The sequence below is a fragment of the Trachinotus anak genome, unplaced genomic scaffold (genome assembly GCF_046630095.1).
Source record: "Trachinotus anak isolate AG129_WGS33_773 ecotype Australia unplaced genomic scaffold, CSIRO_AGI_Tana_v1 ptg000019l, whole genome shotgun sequence".
In the NCBI taxonomy this organism is placed as follows: Eukaryota; Metazoa; Chordata; class Actinopteri; order Carangiformes; family Carangidae; genus Trachinotus; species Trachinotus anak.
Window position 1 is genome coordinate 26,982,197 of NW_027273870.1, and position 12,252 is coordinate 26,994,448.

The 12,252-nt window shown below is 41.0% G+C and overlaps 1 protein-coding gene across 5 annotated transcripts in view; it reads right to left on the reverse strand.

Annotated features, from left to right (window-relative positions):
* LOC139636271 (protein phosphatase 1 regulatory subunit 29-like) overlaps positions 1–12,252 on the reverse strand; it is a 265,139-nt gene that overhangs the window by 163,810 nt on the left and 89,077 nt on the right. Inside the window, exon 1 of one of the 5 annotated variants that reach the window (XM_071504171.1) lies at positions 6,348–8,400. The exons of the other annotated variants lie outside the window; for them this stretch is intronic. The gene's annotated coding sequence lies outside the window, so the exon portion shown is untranslated. Of the gene's footprint in view, positions 1–6,347; positions 8,401–12,252 lie in introns of those variants that run through there. 5 annotated transcript variants of the gene reach the window in all.

The window sequence follows — 12,252 nt, forward strand, 5'->3', positions numbered from 1 at the left end:
TTTCCGATACCGAGTCACTGTAGCATCAAGGCAGCCCTGAAGGTGTAGCGCTGCTCAGAGGGCGTATTATCACTTCTTGTCTTGTAAACACAACAATGGCTAAAGCTCTCAACAGGACTGGTAAGTAAACAGCTGTTAATGCTAAAGTTGGCTACATAGCAACAGCAAAATTTACAAATAACCCTTTTAACCATTTTAGTTGCCTGACCCTTACCCTAACTTTGACCTACCATAGCTGGAATCAATTGAAAGCAAAGAATTTGTATATTTTGGCACTGGATATTTAAAAAACGTTGGCACTGAATGTTATCTGGGGGTTTCATGGAGTCGTTCAATATTCAATTATTTTAACTAAGCCATGGAATATTTGTTTTACCAGGCTGAGGGGAGATGATATGATCTGGCAAAAAAGACTAATAATAACTTTCTAAACTTTTGTGGTAATTACCTGGAACTTAGTTACACTCTGTGCTGCATTTTTCCACAACACTCCCCATACTCCCACAGCAACAGCCACTGATTTTGAATTACAGCATGTCATCAGTATGCAAAGGAGCCAGTCCATCATTACCGCCTTACCAGGTATCTGTATGAGGTCACTCCCCAAACGTTGCTGAGAGGCCTATCAGAATTTTTTTTTATTTAATAAGTAATCACAAAAAATCGAGGCCAAAAAAAGCTGAGGATTTATTCATGTCTACTTTCATTTTTATGCACACCCACACTCTCTCTCTTGCACACCCCATTCTCTCTGTCTCTCACTCGCTCAGTCATTTTAGAACTCAGTATCAGGGCTTATTTGAGTGTTTAGAGGATAAATATGGGGAAAGAGATCATTCATTTGTTATTTGCGGACAGGTATGTGAACTCACAAACAGACTAATGGGAGATCTAGTCAGAACAATTCTGCTCAGCAATCCCTCATTGAACAGGAAAAATGTGTGCATGCACAGCTCTGGTTAAGTACGTTAGGTCAAAGCTGAACTAGAAAGTGATGGATGGTTTACAGTAGACTGTTTGCTACCCGCACAATGACATACAAAAAGAATACTGGCCAAAACTATGGGGGGAAGTAGGAGGAGGAGAAGAGAGAAAGGAGGTGAGTGTAACAGAGTAAGAAGGAGACTGAGAGAGCTGAAACAGCTGGTAGAGTAGAGATTTGGCAACGCGTGGAGGAGCTAGATGGGCTGTGAAAGATGAGGCAGGACAAACACACAAACACACACACACACACACACACACACACACACACACACTGGCACAGACACATATACAGTATGAGTTCACACATAAACGTAGGTAGGGAAGAAGAATGACAGCATTAACAGATAACAAGCAATGCTTTGAGGAGGAGGAGGAGAGGAGGGGGGCTTTAAAGGTGAAGGAGGATCAAACACAGATCCACAAGAGTGGTGGGGGGGTTGAGTGGGTGACTACATTTTTCTCATTTGTCTGTTGTCCCTAGCAACCATATTTTCTTCTTCTCTCCTCTTTCTCCTTGTTCTTTCTTTTTCTCTTCTGCTCTCTGCAAGCCAAATTATATCTCTTTAATATACATCCTAACAGCTTTCTTCTCCTCCCCACTGCCCCCAACCATCTCTCCTTCTCTTTCATCTGCGCCTGAGTTGTGCTGCTTTTCTCATCTCTCTCCTCCTAATGACCATTTCTTCTTCTTCTTCTCCTTCTTCTTCTCTACTCCCACACTCTCTCCTCCCCATCCCATCTCTCCTGTTCTTTCTGACTTTTTCAAAAAAATAAAAAATCCTCACTCTCTCCTTCTTCCCTGCTTGCACCATCCAATCTCCTGTTGTCTTTGTTTGAGTGGGAGTGTGGATGACATTCGGATGACCGCCACACAGCCATAAACCCACTGTTTCTGCCACTACCCACAGTGCACCGTTCCAGCCTGCCTGTTGAAATTCCTCTGGCCCGACAGCCCCATGCTAGTTTACTGCTTCGTCAATGGGGACAAAGTCACACCCACATGCTGATTAACACAAGCAAGACACAAATACACACATGGTTCGCAATGCTGACCTCATCTTTTTCCAACACCCAGACAAATGAATAACCTAGCTGTACACACACACACACACACTTCTCACTTATTACATGGAAAATCAGTTAGGGAAATGTTCAATTGCCACTTGTGAATGAGTAAGCGTGCTGTGTCAGCCATCTCTGAATAAATCAAAGCTCAAACACAACCCAGGCCACTCCTGACATCACACCAGGAGCAACACACCAGCCACACAAGTGTTCATCTGTCCAAACACAACAAATAGCACATTTCTGTCACGGCCGATTCTCATGTTCATACGACCAGCTGTTCTTCAGGCACACAGCGTCTGAGATGTTGAATGAACAGTGGGTGAACACATGACTAATATAAGATAAAAACAACTTCTTTGTTCACTGGACAAAGAGACAAGAAGCATACGGGGGGAATTTTTATACAGAGCAGTTATGACAGTGACATGTTTTTCACTGTTATGAAACGGTAACTATCAAATTAAATTAACTTAAAGGGGTATACATCCAGACATAGACATAGCCCCCAATTAGACAGTTATCTTAACTATATAGACAAGATAACCACAGAGCTCTTTTAAAGATTTTTTTATGGTGAAACAGTGGAGCAGTTTAGTCACTTGAGCTCAGTCCAGCTGATGATGTATTTAATTTGCTTAAGACGAGACTGCCTACCACTGACTGACTTCCCCGCCCTCCCCCCAATGTCAGCAGGGATTGGCTCCACCCCCCCATGACCCTCGACGGATAGGCAGTTTAGATAATGGATGGATGGATGGACTGAAGGCCCCTGAAACAAACAGGAAGTGAGCATTACTGGCTGTAAGGGAAGTATCAGGAGGCAGTATATTACCATGCAGACACACATACTGAACTTGCAAAAGTACTGATACAAAAGATGAGTTTTTTCATTACTTCCCAGCACTAAATCTCAGGTTGGTTGCCAGAAAATTAGCTAATTGCTGAGTCTATTGCTTCAATAACATGGCATGCTTTTGTTTTCCCCTTTTAATGCCGTATCTCTTACACAGCAATGCTTAGACTCAATCAGCAAACGATACTATTGTCTTTACTATCAGAATATTACATTAAAACTGAATTAACTCTGCTAATTAAACTTAAAAAGGCAACGTAGGAAGTTTTCCAAACTTGCTTCTCACTAAAAATGTGACGTATGTGAATTTGCCCATCAGCAGTATTAACTTTTATTTATTCAATTATTTTGGAAAATCCTTATTCTTCCTTGAAGGTGCAAGGAGGCAGCCAAAGAGTCTTTCTTTGCTAAATGTAATAGTTTTCTGGGAGTGGAAGAAAAAAAAACAAAAAAAAACATTATTGCCATTGTCTTCAGCACTGAGCAATTATTCCAGTGGATCAATTTTCTGCAAGTCATTAATTGAGCGCTGAAAACATCTCTGTGTGTGATAACCGTTCTTTATCTGAGTTGTTTAGACGTTGCAAATTGAAGCTGGTGCTTTGTGCTAGCATTACGACACTCGTATCATCTTAACGGCTGCTGGCTTCTTCAACTGAAGCAGATCTGTGGAGTAATGAAGCCACTGTTGATTGAGCTTGGGAAAGTGATGAAGAATTATTATACGCAGATTAAAAATCCACACTGCAATTGCTACTGCAGCATCTCCATAGAAATGCTGCCTTGGTGCCATTAGAATATCCCAAATATTCATATTTGTATATTTACCGCACAGGCTTATCGTATAACCTTGCATGACGGATCTAAATGAGCCAGATCTGCAGTCAGCTCAACAGCTTCCCCTTGCCCTCAGCTCCACCTCCTCCATAAAACCCCATCTCATCCCAACACCATTAACCACCACACCATCACTGCCTATTTAGCTCTGCTTTGGATAATCACAGGGTTCAGCCACCAACAGACAGGACTGATGGTTATGGACAGAGGAAAAGAGGCAGTGGACGGATGGAGGAGACAAAAAGACCGAGGAGGGTGGAGAGGGGGAGGCACATGCATAGTTATTTTGGCGACCTCAGAGCGCGTCAAAACAGATGACTCAACAGGATAAAAAGAAGGATTAAACGCAGCCAACGCACCCCTAATGTTGAGAAAGATGTAAAGTAGGAAGGAAGCAAAGAGGGAGAAGAAGGGGATTTTATTCTGAGCCTCTTTGGTAATGCATAAGCATTTTCTAACAGAACAAGAGAAAAAGAAAGGAGAAAGGACTGATGAGCAAGACAGGCAGATTAAAAATACAGCACCAATGCAAAAAAAAAAAGTTAGACAGGCCTCTCCACTCGTCCTTTTCACTTTGAACCTTAATCATCTTTCTCCTCTTCTGTCATTTTCTTCCATCTCCTATCTCTCCTCTTTCCTGTTCCTGTTACTCACTTGCTCTCTGTGTATTTTCTCAAAGGAATACGGTCCCAACTCATAAAACAGCACATCACCGAGGAGATTACCAGCACGCTCGCTCTGACTTCACCACCTCTTTTCACTCCACTTGGCTCATTCCTATTGTCGGTCGGTTTCATTTCTGTCTGTGTATTCTCTCTCTGCAGCTTTTCTATTCTCCTCTTTTACTCTCTTTTTGCTCTCTCGGGTCAAAAATATCTCTCAACAGCCAGGATATTATTTGCACACTTCACTTAAAATTCAACAGTCTTCACTCCACCTCTCACCCTTCCTTTCTTTATGCTCTCTTCTTTCTATATCCTGTACGTTCCCACTTAATAGCACAAGTGTTGACATGGTTGCGCACAAATGATGCAGGCCCATCCCTGGTCCAATCGAGAAACCTTGTGTTCACCTATAACTGTCACATCATGAGAGAATCAGAAAACTAAGGTGAGATACATCATTCAGTAAAATTGTCGCCAAAATTGAATCAGTTCAGTCTCCCAGATGTTGTTTCTGATTGACGGGAGTCTCTTTGTCATTTGTTCATTCTCCTATACATCAAATCTCATCCTTTCTTACAGTCTATTTAATAATTCTCTCTATCTTCTACATTATTTCTCACTGCCCACCTTTATTAATGTCTCCTGAGCCTGCCTCAATTCTGTGGAACCAGCTCATTGACAAACTGAGACACAGTCATATTATTCAACAAGGTTTGTCCATGTGTTTTCTCCCATTGATCCCAACTGACTTGCCACCAGAGGGTTTCAGTGACCCTTTTTTTTAAATTGGTCCTGACAATGCACTATGGCTAATCTATGGCTGGGATCAATCCGACAGTGACAAACAATTAGGAGTCGAGCCTGTGCAGGTGTGTCCTACCAATGCCCATCTGAGCCAATATAACTGTGATTAGTGCATGTACAGCACATCAGTGGACAACTTCAATAATGAGGCCAATGTATGCCAGCCTACATGCAGTCAATATTAGTAGAGTAGATTAGTATTTCAGGTTTTATATTAGCTTTATTTTACCAAGCTGCTAGTTCAAATCAAATAAAAACCATTATTCAAATACTGGCATGTCTCAAATAATTGACTAAATATTGCTGTGGGACAGATTTTGGAAGAAAATATTAAATAAAGATCCGTCTCTAATGGTCCGTGATGATATTCTTCCCCCACGTTTACACACAGAGGACACTGACATGTGGACAAGAGGACACAACCCTGTGATTAATGGCTGACCTGCTCTGCCACCTGAGCTGCAGCCACAAAAAGATATATAAGCCTGTTTCACATAGGGACTGGTTCTCTCTGCAGTTAAGGACATTATTTGAGTATTTACAGTAATATTACAGTAAGTGCTGCCGAAATTAATTCAGTTATATTCTGATGTCAAAACATATTTTTGCTGCGTAAAGTTAGATTAGTGGAAAACAGTTGTCACTGGTTCAAAAACGTTTTTCAAAAGCAAACTTCAAGATGTACTAAAGAACACTAACTCTAATATTTTCAATTAACTTCATGTAAAAATTACATACTTACATTACCTTGCTTCAGTGAAGTGAGTTTATCTGCTTATAGCTAAATGCTCTGTTTTCAATCTGTCCTGCTAAAGGTAGCAAGCTAGCAAGCTAGCAACATGGCCGCTAACATAACTGCAGTAGGTCTGTTTACTGTTTCATGGGCAGTAAATGAACACAGCTGAGTATGCAGCCTATCTCAAAACAAAGACTACCTAGTATTTCCTCTATTTTTAGTTTTCATCCACCCAGTCCAAGAATAATGGTTCGTTCATGAACCAACTGCAAACTATCCCGGACAGTAAACAGACCTAGAGACTGCCGCAAAAATTCACGACACAAGCTTCAGCTAGAGTCAATAGTAGAATATCTGCTTAAAAAAACATGTAAAATCTGTCAATCTGTCATCACATTACCTTGTTTCAGTATAGCCAGTGTCTCTGGAAATAAGTTTCTTTTATCAGTCTCACAGGCGTCCAGGTGAAAGCTAACCTAATTTAGCTCGCAATGCCACTCTCACATCGCTGCAGTAGATCTGTTAACTGTTTCAGGGTCAACAATATTAAATGAATGCAGATTATACAAAGTTTTCTTTTAGTGGTTAACGAGGAAACACAACTAGCTGGCATATTTTTTTTTATCATTTGGTTTAACCTGTTGCATCAGCGTGGTTTACATGTACGCTAACGTTACTCAAAGCTAATCGTCCTGAGCAAGCATTAAATTGAGGCTGGGAATCGCACTGACCAGTTTCAACATGCAACTCTACTTGAAAACACAACGAGTCATCTTTACATTTAGGTTAGACTCATGTGTAGGTTAAACAAACAAGCCACACTGTGTAAATGTGTTTTAGATTCATTGATAAGTGTATGTCTTCACTGCAGCCGGGCTAGATGCTTCCTCCTAACGCACAGTGGCGAGATTGATGTGAACCCTCTCATGTCACTGCTGCAAAAGAAAGAAAGCAATTAATAGTTAATTTTCTAAAATGCTGAACTCCTCCTTTCACTGACTGCAGAATATCCAGAACAAATATTAACAAGGAAGCAGCACTCTTTTTCTCTGTCTGGGTTAATAGAGGTAAAAATGTAAGAGACGATAACCTTCAGAGTCTTCAGGGAAAACCTGCACACACATACACTCATACCCTGGAGATGTTTCAAACAGGCATAATGAGTATGTTCTGTGCATTTGGCTGCTGGGAGCTGATCAAACATTAGGGGGGGCAGACTAAAATTCTCTCCAAACTTGACTTAGTTTTAATAACTTTCATAAATGCAAGTAATTAGTCTCTGCAAGTGGCTGCTGAATCTGATTTGATGGCATAAACTCTTGTGCGTGTTAACAGTGAAGTGCTTTGGATAGAAGCTTCCATCAAAGGCTGTGCCAATTAAGTGTGTGTGCATGGAGTCGCACTTGCTCTGTCGCACACACACACATAATCTAAGAGTGAAGTCATAAGACATGGATTAATGAAGAATGAGCCAAATTGGGTGTATTAATATAAGTGGGGAATGATAAAATGGATTCCTACAAATGGTCATTAAGCCACTTTTTATCTGTAGCTATACAGAGTTTTGTTTTGTGTCTTCACCTAATTAAGATAAAAAAAAAAGTATGTGGATAAAGGACTTTGTGGTATTAGTTTTGCATGTTTTCTTTCTCATAAATCACCATGACATGGTCGCGGGCCAATTAGGGCTGCCGCCTGGGGTGAGAGTTGGCATGGAAACGCCACACGACAGGCCAAAGTGTCAGCAGGGGGCGGGAGAAGGTGGGCGATCAGAATGTAAATACCGCAGCGCACAAAAACAACAACAAAAACATCAACCTAAACACAGTCAAAAAGCATATGGCAGCTCTCGCAGCGCGGAGTAGGTGGGACACACGCAGGAGCTCCTGACAGACCTTGGAGGTGAAAACAGAAGAAATTTAGAAGACCCCTCCCAACCCCATGAGCAACATGCTTGCTGCGTGAACCATAACAAATTTCCTATCTCGAAAAGAAAAGAAAAAAAGATTTTTCAAAGTGCGTTTATCATGGGATGTTTCAGCTTTGCCTATAATTAGCTACAGTAGGTCACAGGGGTGTTCCGGTCTGGTCTGTCTATACAGCTATTAGTTTCAATAGACTGCTCTGCCTGTCAATACTGCAATTCTTTTGTTGCTGAGCTCAATAAAAGTCATAGATTACGACTTGTCACTTTAAGGTGAGCACTTTAAGATCCCAGTTTCTCCAGACTTCCCAGTACTGAAAGAGGAGCAAGTTTGACAGAAAAGACCAATTTTGAAATCTTATCTGAGCCACCACCTAACTTAGGAAATACTTGGCCTTTCAAGTGGGTATTCTTTATTCATGACACGGAAACACTGATGTCTTAAATAGCTCAGTGGGTGCAGCAGAACTGCGAACATTTTCTGCATGGACTTTTGCTGAAAAGGAGCTGGTAGGTCAGCAATCATGCTATAATTAAATAAATACAGATTAAACAGATTAAATAAAGGCAAGATTGTGTCCTTGAATGGTATAAAACATTTGAATGTAAGAAAACGTTTTGTTTGAGCTTTTTATTTCTATTATTATGGGAATTTAACTGACTCTTCACAAGAGCAGCGTACAATGATACATTGTTAGTGCTTAATCTTGAGCCCATCTCCTAATTGTTGGTACTCAAGTAAAGCGCTCCCCACTTGTAATGCTTTCACTTGGAATTTTATACTAGTTCAACTCTTTCTTCACTAAAATAGTAGTTTTAAGAAAGAAGTTTCTTTTAAATGACACATGACAAGAGACGACAACAGGAGATAAACACAACAAAGAACAAACTCAGTACAAATTTTCCAACAGGGACAGAGTTCGTTATCCACAGTTGTATAACTTCTGTGTTTTGATTGTTTGTGCCCAGAGTGAGGCTCTCCTGCTGGTGTTCAGCTGCCAGGACAGAGGTGTGATGAGACGTGTGCTGGGTGTTTAGGGAGCTTGTGTGAAAGATTTCAGTGAAGTGGCATCAACATAGGGACAGTCATCATTTGACCAAACGTGGGCAACAGCCCAGAGCACAGCAACCATTCTGCGGGGAAGCAGGAGACTTGCTGAGGAGGGAAGGCTTTTTGGCTTTCCTTTGTGTTTTCTTTTTCCTATCTGAGTTGTCAACGTGCCAGTTTGTAATTCCACATTTAGAGTTGTAGTTCACGCTCTCTCCCAGAGTGGCCGAAAATGAGTGCCTAAGTAGATTAAACCTCAGCTGACAAAATTACAAGTCACCGAGTAAATTGTGTTCACGCCACGAGGAGGGCGCCCATTAATGTCCTGTATGGGTGAAATGCTGGGTTTATATGTGGATAACTAACAAGCTTATCAGCTAAGAAGGTTAGACATGGTGAGCCTGCAGACAGCTGGATCCATGTTCGAGTTTATGGAAAGCTTTTAGCATTTTAGTCTCTGTTTGTTGTTGATAAATCAATCATCAGAAAGATAAAAAGAAACGGCACCAAATGGAAAGTGCTCCTTTACCTCTAATGTGTTGTAGCTACACAAGGCCACTCAATACTTTGCACGCAACAGCAGGCTCTCCAGTGCCCACAGTTCCTGATAAATAAAACATTATCTATTTGGAAAATTAGATTTTATTCACTGAGTAAATCTGTGAGGCTGAAACATCTACAGAACAACAGGGCAGGGAGCAGTAGCAGTCAGATGATGGCACAGGATGTAAACAAACACCACATGATCAATACCAATTATAACAGAACTGCCTTGTTTTGTTTTGTTTATTTTCTTCTAAATAAGTTTAAAGTGTTAAAGGTTTTTGCAAGTCAAATTTTCGTAAATCTACAGCTAGCTTAGCATAGAGCCTGGAAATGGGGGCCAGCTAGCCTGTCTCAGTCGAAAAGTAACATAATCCAGTTATCAGTACCTTCAGTGGTTGCTAATGAAGACGTGGCATCTTGTTTAATTTGATGCACTTCATACAGTATATACCAGATAGGTGAATAAGCATTTTTCCCAAAATGTGAAACGATTCCTATAAATGTTGTATCTGTTGTTTCTGACCACAAAAACATGGGGGAAAAAAGGGAAAAAAGTGAGCTCCCCTGAAAGCCTTGGTACAGTTCGCACAGCGGTCATGAGGTAGTGAAAAGTGAAAATGGCTGCATTTCTGATTGCGCCTGTGAAGTCTAAATCATCTGCCATGGCTTTGTTGAATGTTTTCGTCCCCCTCTCTCTACAGTATGCGTGAAGTGCCTATTGTGCGCTGCAGAATAATCCATATCACTTGGGGTTGAAATACAATACCTATTATTTCCAGTTTCTCTCTACTGTTATGTGTCCCGTTACACAGCACGCCCAGCTACATGGACTGTGAATGCACACCTCTACCCGCTATCACCCCGGGCATCATTTTCATATTGGTTGTTTTGATGCATTCATGATGCTTCATTTGCATAATACTCATTTAAAAGGCTGATTGTTTGCTGATTGGCCAGAGCAGCCTTCTGCCTGTTTAATCATTCATCTGGATGACCTGCTCTTAATGGGGTTGGCCCACCACTGCGCTACGCTTCACTTGTCGCAACAGCAGCTCACACCCGTTATCCAATCAGTGAACTGGTTGAGAGTCGGTTCCACTAACTAGTGACATATGGAAAATGTGTTCCAATCATTTAAGTCGTCATCGCTCAATATGAGGGATCAGTAACGGCAAGGTAGAGCTCAGTACACAAGTGTTCACTCTCAGCCAGCAGCTGCAGGCTTTTTATTCTCCATGGCTTCTTCACACACACAATCACACAAACATTATAGATGGTTTGAAGCAGCAGATTAGTCAGTATACGCTGCAGTTACATTCTCTTTGGTCACTTACCGCAAGGCTATTCTAGAAATGAATAGCCTTTATGAGAGGGGGTTATTTCACTGCAATATCACTGTCGGAAGATTCACTTCTGCCTTGCTATAAATTCCTGAAACACATGTTATGAGTGTGACTTGGTCGCTGTGGCAACTCATATGGTAACCAGGCAGCTAATAAGACATAATCGTGTTTACTCCTGTGTCTTTGTTGTTCTGCTTTTGTACTGCTGTAAGAAAATGTTTCATTTAGTACACTTGCGTCGATGACCATTACATAAAAGCCATTACACTCTGGAGTGAGCTGCTTGCTGTGATTATGGGTGTGTGTGTGTGTGTGTGTGTGTGTGTGTGCTGCCATCAGTTGTTATTTGGCACACCATTTTTACTCATAATTACACAAATGGTGTCCTGTTGGGTTCTTTTGTTAACTACCAGACTGTTTATTTAACCCTGTACTCTTGAAGAGTAATTCCTCCACCTCAAATTACCCACTGCTGAGATCTGTCTGACCACAGCACTGCTCAACACCTCAAACAGTTTTCACATGTAGACCAATATCTCTTCTGTTTGTAAGCTTCACCATTGCTATGTTAGCATTAACAGCTCGTTACTTATCAGTCTAGAACAAATGTTTCATTTTTCAAAGTTCATTTCTTTACTTTCCAAGAGCTGTCTTCAACGGTGGATAACATCCCTCTTGTTTTGCTTCTATTTCTGTCATTTCTTTTCTTTGACTTCAGTTAGCATGCTAACTAGCTAACCCAGCACAGCGGCACTGTCTCATCACTTTCCAATACCGAGTCACTGTAGCGTCCATTCTGCCCTGAAGAAGTCGACTTCTCAGACGGTGTATAATAACCTCCTGTCTTGTAAACAAAGTGATGGCTGAAGCTCTTGGCAAGACTGGTGAGTTAACAGCTATTAATGCAAACATTTGCTATGTAGCAATAGCAAAACTTAGAAATAGCTTCTTTAGTCCAATTAGATACCCTGTCTTTGTGAAGTACAACCCAGACTGACACTTATACATACATGATATAAAAATGAAGGCTCTTTTTAGAACCGTGTAATGTTGACTCGGGTTTCAAACTGTCCTCAGCTGTACCCCATTACAGAGTGGATTTAATACAGCACCAGTTGCAGATAGAGAGAAGTTTAATTTAACCTCTCTTGGCATACAACAGTGGGAAGATTCAATTTCCTCCTCAAGCTTTTTTAATAAATATATATTGACACATTATACTCTGCCAGATACTGCCTTTCATATCACCCTGGACACCTTCTCCAATTTTTATAGGAGAGTCAGTAAACTGGATTTGGTTGAATTTGAGGGGACTGACGGAAAAGTTTTGTTGGGGGATGAAATTGGAGCTGTGCTATCATAAATGGCCCTAATCCACTAGTCCTCTTAGCACAGCCACAACACAGACAGATAATAGTTCACGGTGGATTCACTGACATGTATT